Source organism: Phyllobates terribilis, unplaced genomic scaffold (genome assembly GCF_046119375.1).
Source record: "Phyllobates terribilis strain yellow unplaced genomic scaffold, ASM4611937v1 Scaffold_5__5_contigs__length_657084704, whole genome shotgun sequence".
Classification (NCBI taxonomy): domain Eukaryota; kingdom Metazoa; phylum Chordata; class Amphibia; order Anura; family Dendrobatidae; genus Phyllobates; species Phyllobates terribilis.
In genome coordinates this window covers 57,095,334-57,104,774 of record NW_027362765.1, presented here as the reverse complement: position 1 = coordinate 57,104,774, position 9,441 = coordinate 57,095,334, and the positions used below count along the sequence as shown (strand labels likewise).

General features: G+C 48.5%; 1 protein-coding gene across 1 annotated transcript in view; it reads left to right on the top strand.

Annotated features, from left to right (window-relative positions):
• The first annotated feature begins 477 nt into the window (after positions 1 to 477).
• Positions 478 to 9,441, top strand: part of LOC141271969 (THAP domain-containing protein 3-like) — a 30,404-nt gene continuing 21,440 nt past the window's right edge. Inside the window, exon 1 of the mRNA XM_073682223.1 lies at positions 478 to 500. The gene's annotated coding sequence lies outside the window, so the exon portion shown is untranslated. The remainder of the gene's footprint in view (positions 501 to 9,441) is intronic.

Below are 9,441 nucleotides of genomic sequence, written 5' to 3'. Positions count from 1 at the left end.
TGACGGGCAGGAGCCTCCAGGTAGGCTGACAGGTAACAGGCAGGTGCTTCCAGGTAAGCAGGCGGGCAAAGCCCATAGACAGACTGGCGGACTGAACGGAAGACAGACTGTCGGGCTGGAAAGTAGTCAGGCTGGCGGACAGGACTGATAGTCAGGCTGGCGGGCAGGACTAGTAGTCAGGCTAGCAGCGGGACCTGAGGGCTGAAGCAGAGGTAAGTACACTGTGCATCAACTATTGCTCGGGCACCTCCATATTGGAGGAGGTGCTTTATATATGGGAGGACCTCCGGCAATTGGCGGGGACTCCTTAGGGCGGCGCGCGCAGTCCCTTTAAGAGGGAGGGAGCACGCGCGCCCTAAGCACCGTGCCCGGGAAGCAGCGCGCGTTGGCAGAAGCAGGAAGAGGAGCACTGGAGGACGCCGGGCGGGGAGCGCTGCGGTGAGAGGGACGGCGTCTCTGCCTGGCGGGGGGCAGAGACGCCGATGCTACGCATACTCTGTGTAAGAGATATAGTTACACACCCGGCTCTGCTCTGAACACATGGTACACGCATGGTTCTGTACACCTTTGACATGCAGGGCTCTACTCAGTACATATGGTACACGCACGGTTCCACTCTGTACACATCATACATGCACGGTTCTGCTCCTTATACGCATGGCTAAGTTCTTGTACACATGGTATACGCCCGGCTGCGCTCTGTACACTGCTTTATACACATGGTTTCGCTCCGTACACTTGATACACGCGCAGCTCTGTTCCCTACATGTGTTAGTTACACGCACGGCTCCCTTCATTCCGTACACCTCGTACACACGCGGCTCTACTACTTCCATAACCTTCAGCTCATCCAGCACCATGACAACCAGCACAGCAGAGTCCTGCATCCACTGAGGCCCCTGATCATGTGACCCCTGACTCCTCCCCTCCTGTGACCTCATCACAGGTCCTGTGCGCACAGAACATCCGTATACCTAGTGTGTGCGGCTCTGCAGGTGGAGGTATGTGGAGATTCCCCATTACTGGACATATCAGCACATCTCCCAACATTGAAAGACAGGAAAAAGGAAGATTTTCTGCTTAGTTCGTCACAACAATTTCTATTTAACAGTAAGCCATTTCCCTAACCTCACTGAGTCCTTTATATTGGCCCCAATGTTATAATGCTCCTATATAAGCCTTTTTGTGTTCCTCACAAAGTACAGCACCACCTTCATGGCCCTGCACACAGTAGGATGCCCCCACACACTGTATGATGCCCCTACACATCACACTTACCTGTTACATGCCTGCTTGCTTCTCCCGGGTGTTTGTGAACTGCTCCCTGCATGCCCTGCTTTGACGTCATGGACATTGTCGGGTTGGATGACCCAAATGTCCTTAAAAATATATACCCAATGTTTGTGTATGTGTGTGTGTGTGTGTGTGTGTGTGTGTATATATATATATAATTTTACAGTGCTGTAAGAAAGTCTTCCGCAGGAAGAATGCTGAAAGAGGACCTTTTCACCAAATTTTTCATGTAGCCCTTTCAAAGTTCAACAATACCCTTACATGGCAAGTCTGTTCCTCCTTTACTGAGAAATCAGCGTTTGAAATGATATGCAAATTGCTATGGTAGATCTAGAGTGGCAGAGGCTTCAGATCTAGACATAGCTCTTCAACCTCATTTGCAAATCAATTCCAATGCTGATTTCTTAGTAATGGAGGAATGGACTGGCCATGTAAAGGTATTGCTGCACTTGTCTTTTGAAAGAGCTACATGCGCATATAAATAGTTTGGTTGGGATTGGAAGGGCTGAAATTCTGCTGACAGATTCCCTTTTAATGGTGTTAATAGCTAAATCAAATAAATATTTGCTGTGACCGCTATTTACCTTCTGGGTACTTGTCACTTGCACACAGTTTTTAAAGGAACTTTGCAGGAAGTTGTTTCAAACATCTTGGAGAACTAACGCCAGATTCTACTGTCTCTTCAAGTAATTCCAGACAGACTGGATGATGTGAGATCAAGGTTCTGTGAGGCCGGATCATCATTTCCAGAACTCCTTGCTGTTTATGACATTGGCTGTGTGTTTGGGATCGTTGTCCGGCTGCAGAATAAATTTGGAGCCAGATGCCTCCCTGATGGTATTGCATGATGGAAAAGTATCTGCCTGTTTTTCTCAGCATTGTGGACACCATTAATCCTGACCAATTCCCCAGCTCCATTTGCTGAAATGCAGTCACAAACTTACAAGAACCTTTTCACCATGTATCATTGCTCCTGCAGATCATCCTTATTGTGCTGCTGTCCGGCTTTCCTGCAAACATACTGCCTTCTGTTACAACCATATATTTCTCGTTGTGACTCATCAGTCCAGGGCACCTGCTGACATTTTTCTGCAATCCAGTTTAATTTTTTTATGCACAGCTGAGTCGCTTGACCTTGTTTCCATGTGGAAGATATGGTTTTTGGCCTCAATTCTTCCATGAAGACCACTTCTGATCAGACGCCTCTGAACAGTAGATGAGTGTACCTGGTTTCCAGTGGTTGCTGCCGGTTCTGAGATGATGGCACTGCTGGACATTTTCTGATATTCCGGCCGCTGTGTCTAAGGTCCTCGACGTTGCCCATTTCTTGGTGTCCCGTATGTTGAGAAATATAATCATATACTTATCAATCATTCAGTATCATTTGAGGCATCTGGCTCAAATGTACTCTGGTTCAAATATCTTCTGCAGCAGGACAATGACCCCAAACATACTACTGTCATTAAGGTCAGGTGTAGACAATAAGTATTGGAATGCTTATCTAAATAGAGAAGTCCTATTGGAAATCTTTGGAGAATTTGTTTTTTTTTATCTCTTCCTGTTACCTATTGTACTTTTTAAATGTTTTGTTCCCAGTCTCAATTTCATAGTAATGATTTATTTTGATTTTATTATTATAGTAGTAACTAAAAAACAAAATAAAACCCCAAAGTGATAAATATTTATTAAACAAGACTCTGGGTGCATTTTTGCAGAACTCTTAAAGCATTGCAATGATTGCTATTTTATGTCCTTTCAGCGTTACTAGTATTGCCTTTTTATCCTTGCCTTGAATCTCATCAATTATTCTTGTAAAGCATAAACTGGAAGATTACTTCTTGATACAGTTGTATCCAGGACTTTCATATTGATAGCCTCTCCGCTGGATAGACCATCAATGTTTCATCAGTGGGTGTGCAACACCCGGCATTTCCATCAATTAATTGTTCCCAGTGCCAGCGGCAGCTGGATTTGCGGAGTTGCACAGCTCCATCAGCGGAATAATAACCACAGCCAGATACTGCACATCTCCACCCTGTTCGAATCAAAAGTGGGCAGATGAGCAGTTACCACTATGCAGTTGACTGAGCTGTGCAGCTTCGCAACTTGACAAATCTGGCCACCGCTGTCATCGGAAACAGCTGATAATTGTGGTTGCTGGTTGTCGCACCCCCACCAATCAGATATTGATGACTTATCCTAAGGATTGGACATTAATATAAAAGTCTCGGACAACCCCTTTAAATGAAATTGGTCTGTCGAATCCATCACACTACTTTCTTTTTTTTTCTTTAACCCCTTTCTGACATTAGAAGTATCCATACGTCCCTGTAGCCTGGTACTTATTGACCAGAGACATATGGATATGTCCAGGCAATTTTGCGCACACAGAGGCTGTGCATGCGCGATTGCCGCCGGGTGTCCTCACGGGGTCCCGTTCGGTGACGTGATGTCGTCATGACGGCATCTGGGTCACCAGGCACTAGCTAGTTAGTTAGATCATGTGCAGTGCAGTGTAAGGGCTCGCTCTCACTTGCTATTAAATTGGACGAATGAAACCTATAAAACTGTCCCCCACTAGTTAACCCCTTTAGTGAACACCGTAAAAAGGCCCCAAATTTTTGAATGGCCCTTTCTTAACAATCCTTTCAAGGCTTATCCCGGTTGCTTGTGCACCTTTTTCCCCTTCTCCCATGACAGCACCACCTGAGAGAGGGTATCCGCCCACCAAGGACAGGAACCTACTGAATAAAAAGGCGGTACCTCTCCTCCGCATCAGTTTTTGGTTCATGTCCCTGATGGGAGCCTCACCAGGTGGTACCTCACGTACCTGGATTATGGACGGTGCGGCCTGGAGGCCGTGGAAGCAGCAGATGGTCCCTGTTCCCAGCCCATCTGGCTGCTGCCCGGGTCTGCGTGTGGGGAGGAGGTGCTGTTTTTTGGATTCCTCCCCACGTGCGCCGGGGCCTGCGGCCGGGTCTGCGCCTCGCAAGACGAGCTGAGCGCGCCGACCGGCAGGTCTTCCGGGTCTGCGCACTTGGGGGTTGCGTCGCACTCTGTGACGGAGCGCGCCGGAAGTCCGGGCTGCGCACGCGCAGGGTGCTTACGCGCCCTATCACAGAGTGCGCCAGAAGCCGGGTCTGCGCATTCGCGGGTGGGAAGCAGTCATCCCGCTGCAAGCGCGCCGGTTGCCGCTGGGCTGCGCACGCGCAGAAGGGAGCGGATCTGCGGTGTAGCGCGCCAGCTGGCTAAATTTTTAAAAAATATATATATTTTTTTTTTTGAATGAGCACGCTGCCGGAAGGGGAGGAGCCTAAAGGAAGTGGAGCCCTACTGCTTTTAAGGATGGGGAGCAATCAAGATGGCGGTGTCTGCATCCCCGCCATGATGAATGAGGAGCCGCAGTCACCTGGGCAGCAGCAGTCACCGCCACAGGAGGTACAGCAGCAGCCACAGCCATCAAAGCAGCGCAATCAGCTTAAGCAAATGGAGCATCGAGAATCTTCCCATCGACAAAGTCACAGCAGTGGAGGGCGTGCGAGTTCCGCCAAGACTAGTCAGAAAAGACTTCGTCAGTCCACCTCCGCCAGATGGGAGCCCTCATGTGAACGGCAACCACCGCCTCCGGTACCCTAGTCTGAACGGCAGTGTGGTGAGTGATCTTCGTGAAAGTCTCACCCTAAATAATGTGCTCTTCTCTCTCTTTTCCTCCTTCTTCTCCTTTCATTTCTTGGGGCAGGAGGCGAAGAAGTGTAGTGCTAAAAGTAAAAACAGGGAGTGTGCTTTATGCAAAATCGGTCTTCCCACCTCCTATGCCAAAAACCTTTGCTCGGACTGTATTCAGAAAACCATTGCAGAGGAGTCCCCCAGGTTTTCTTTAGAATTAAAGGATCTAATCCAAACAGAGGTCAGAGAGTCTTTAAGAGGCTTAACCTCGCGCAAAAAGAAGAAGCGAAAACTAGTTTCTTCAGAATCAGAGGAATCAGTGGAGTCACGTTTTACAAGAGAACTGCCTTCCTCCTCTAATCTCTCCTCATCATCATCGGAGTCTTCGGATGATGATGGGGGGGGGGGGCAGACCTTGTTTTTCGGTTGATAATACTGAGAGACTAGTTAAAGCCTTCAGAGGGACTATGGGTATTACCGATACCAAGGTGCCCAGAACAGTCCAGGATGTTATGTTCGGGGCTTAGACCAAAGGAGGAGACGCTCATTCCCGGTCAATGACAGGATTAAATCTCTGATAGAAAGGGAATGGAAGAAACCGGAGAGGAAGGGTCAGCTGCCGTCATCCTCCAAGCGAAGGTACCCCTTTGAGGATGAGGATGCGGCTAAATGGGACAAAACCCCTAAGATTGACGTGGCCATTTCAAAATCTTCAAAAAAATCCACTCTGCCCTTTGAGGATTTAGGAGCCTTAAAAGACCCGCTGGATAAAAAAGCGGAGTCCTTCCTTAAACAAGCCTGGGAGTCGTCAGCAGGGGCCCTTAAACCGGCAGTAGCAGCCACCTGCACCGCTAGATCTATGATGATCTGGCTTCAACAATTGGAAGACCAGATTAGGGGGAATGTGTCCAGGGAGAAAATTCTATCGGACCTTCCTCTTGTGCAGGGAGCGGCTGCATTCCTGGCAGATGCATCGGCAGATTCAGTTAGGCTGGCTGCCCGGTCTGCAAACCTCTCTAATGCAGCCCGTAGGGCGCTATGGCTCAAGAGCTGGCCAGGGGATGTGCAGTCAAAGTCTAAACTGTGCTTAATCCCTTGTGAGGGGGACTTCTTGTTCGGCAAAGGTCTAGATGACATCCTAGATAAAGCCGCAGACAAAAAACATGGATTTCCCACGGTGTCTGGTTCCCGGTTTAACAGCTCCTTTCGGAAGAGAAAATACAGCCGCAGTAAAGCTCCCAGAGACCAAGGTAGCTGGAAAGACAGAAAGCCGTATAACAGAGGCTTCATGTTCGGGGGTCCCTCCTCCGAGAATAAGAAAGCCCCTAAGTGACAGTTCCCCCCCAGGTGGGAGGAAGATTGTCCCACTTCCTGCCTGCCTGGAAGGAAATTTCATCCAATTCTTGGATCTTAGGGATAGTCAGGAGGGGGCTCACATTAGAGTTCAAAAGCAGGCCCAAGAACACTGTCAAAATATCAGCCCCCAGGGGTTTAGCGGAACAGATAGCCTTACAGCAGGAAGTTCTCTCTCTGCTCATGAAAGGAGTTCTGGTGGAAACACCTGCACCCGAGCAAGGAAGAGGATTCTATTCGACTCTCTTCCTAATAAAGAAGCCGGACGGCTCCTTCAGGACCATTGCGAACTTAAAGAGGCTGAACGACCATTTAATCTACAGGCCGTTCAAGATGGAAACAATAAAATCGGCCACAATGATGTTATTTCCGGACTGTTTTATGTGCGTCCTCGATCTGAAGGACGCCTACTACCATGTCCCAATTTTGCCAGATCATCAACAGTTTCTAAGAGTAGCTGTACAATTCGGCAGGCACGTAAGGCATTTTCAGTTCGCAGCTCTTCCCTTTGGCATTTCCATGGCGCCGAGAGTCTTCACAAAAATTATTCTGGAGGTCACAGCGCACTTGAGGGAAAGAGATATTCTGGTCATCCCTTATCTGGACGACTTCTTAGTAGTGGGCAGATCAAGTCAACTCTGTGCTCTAGCCCTGGCGGACGTCATGGCCAGTCTAAGACGCCTAGGTTGGCTGTTAAATCTGGAGAAGTCAAGGCTGGAACCAAAGAGGGTTCAGTCTTTCCTGGGTCTCATTCTGGACTCAGAAAACCAAACCTGTCTTCTGCCAGAGGAAAAGAAGCTGAAGATCAGATCCCTAATATCTCAGGTTATCAGCAATCCGACCATGACCCTGAGGAGTGCAATGTCTCTGTTGGGTATAATGACATCTTGCATCCCGGCGGTTCAGTGGGCCCAGTACCATTCCAGATGTCTTCAACAGGAGATTCTGGCAGCGGACAGGCGGCTCAAAGGTCGTCTGAATGGGAAAATATCTCTTCCTGATGTCGTGATCAACTCCCTGGACTGGTGGACATCTCCGGTCAACCTATCTTTGGGGGTTCCTTGGACCTTCCAGGTGTCGGATACAATTACAACAGACGCAAGTGCAGAAGGTTGGGGGGGCTCACCTAAGGGATCGTTCTGTACAAGGCCTCTGGTCGGACAGCGAGACAAGTCTCTCTTCCAACATGAAAGAGCTGTTGGCAGCGAGAAACGCTCTAAAAGAATTCAGTTCTGTTCTTCAGGGTCCTCACGTCAGGATAATGTCAGACAACAGATCAACAGTCGCCTACATCAATCATCAGGGGGGTGCCAGGTCTCTCCCTTTGATGTTAGTAGCGGATCAGATCTTCAGGTTTGCTGAGAGTCGGCTGGTTACGCTCTCGGCGCTGCATATAAAAGGGGAAGAGAACATAAAGGCCGATTTCTTGAGTCGTCACATCTTGAAACAAGGAGAGTGGGAGTTGAATCCAGCCGTTTTTCAGCAGATTGTGGGTCGGTGGGGACAGCCCCAGATAGATCTATTTGCAAACAGACACAATCGGAAGACCGAGACCTTTTGCTCCCTGAATCCAAAAGAGGGGGCGTTTGCGGTGGACGCGCTGCAGATTCCGTGGGATTTTACTCTAGCTTATGCCTTTCCCCCTTTAGTACTGGTCCCTACTATCCTGAGGAAGATCCGAGAGGAACGGGCGAGGGTTATATTGATCGCCCCTTTTTGGCCCAAGAGACCATGGTTCACTTGGATGAAGAGAATGTCCCAAGCAGATCCATGGGTTCTTCCGGACATCCCGGGTCTCCTCAGGCAGGGCCCAGTCTGTCATCCCCAAAGAGCAGGCCTGCATTTGACGGCCTGGATTTTGAGAGGTCGCTATTAACGCAAAGGGGGTTTTCTCCGGATCTTGTTACTACCCTTCTGGCAAGTAGAAAGCCGATAACAACTAGAATCTATGGTAGAACCTGGGCTAAGTTCTTGTCTACCTCGGGTCAGTCCGCCAAAGGGAGGATTCCTATTGAGGCCATACTAGAATTCCTCCAGAAGGGGTTAAATATGGGACTAGCCACCAGTACTCTTAAGGTGCAGGTATCAGCTCTGGGGGCACTGTATAATTATGACTTGGCAGCAAATAGATGGATCATTAGATTTATTAAAGCTTGTCAAAGATCCAGACTTATTCCTATTCCAAGAATGCCTCCTTGGGACCTTAATTTAGTTCTGGAAGCATTAACCAAACCTCAGTTTGAGCCCTTAGAGAAGGTTTCAGAAAAAATCTTAACTTTAAAGACTGCTCTACTGGTAGCCCTGACATCAGCTCGTAGAGTCAGTGACTTACACGCACTATCCGTTAACCATCCATTCACTCAAGTATGTACGGATAGAGTAATCTTAAGACCAGACCCGGCCTATCTTCCAAAGGTAGCCTCCAAGTTCCATAGGGCACAGGTAATCACTCTCCCTTCCTTCTATCCTAATCCTAGGGATTCTGAGGAACATAAGCTTCACGCCTTAGATGTTAGGAGGGTGTTAGTCCAGTATTTGGAAGTGACAAAAGCCTGGAGAAAGAGTGACGCCTTATTTATATCCTTTCAGGGGGCTAGGAAAGGACTTAAGGTTACAAGGTCGACCATAGCTAGATGGGTCAGGGATACTATTACCTTAGCCTACTCTTCTAGCAATCTGCCGGTTCCAGAGAACCTGAAGGCCCATTCCACCAGAGCGGTAGCTGCTTCCTGGGCTGAGAAGGCGGATGTGCCCATCGACATCATATGTAAGGCGGCAACTTGGTCATCCCCCGCTATATTTTACAAACATTACCGTCTTGACCTTTCCTCTTCTACTGATCTGTCCTTTGGTAGAAGGGTGTTGCAAGTGGTGATCCCTCCCTCTGGTATTTGATCTCTATAAATCTCTCAGGTGGTGCTGTCATGGGAGAAGGGGAAAAGATCCTAGTTACTTACCGGTAACGGGATTTTACAGAGCCCATGACAGCACCCTATTAATTCCCTCCCCTTTATCACTGTGGTGTGCACTTTTTAAGGTGTTTAGTACAAATATTAAAGTGGCGGTTATGTATTAACCTGTCTTCGGAGGCCCTCTCATGCTCTGAAACAAAACTGATGCGGAGGAGAG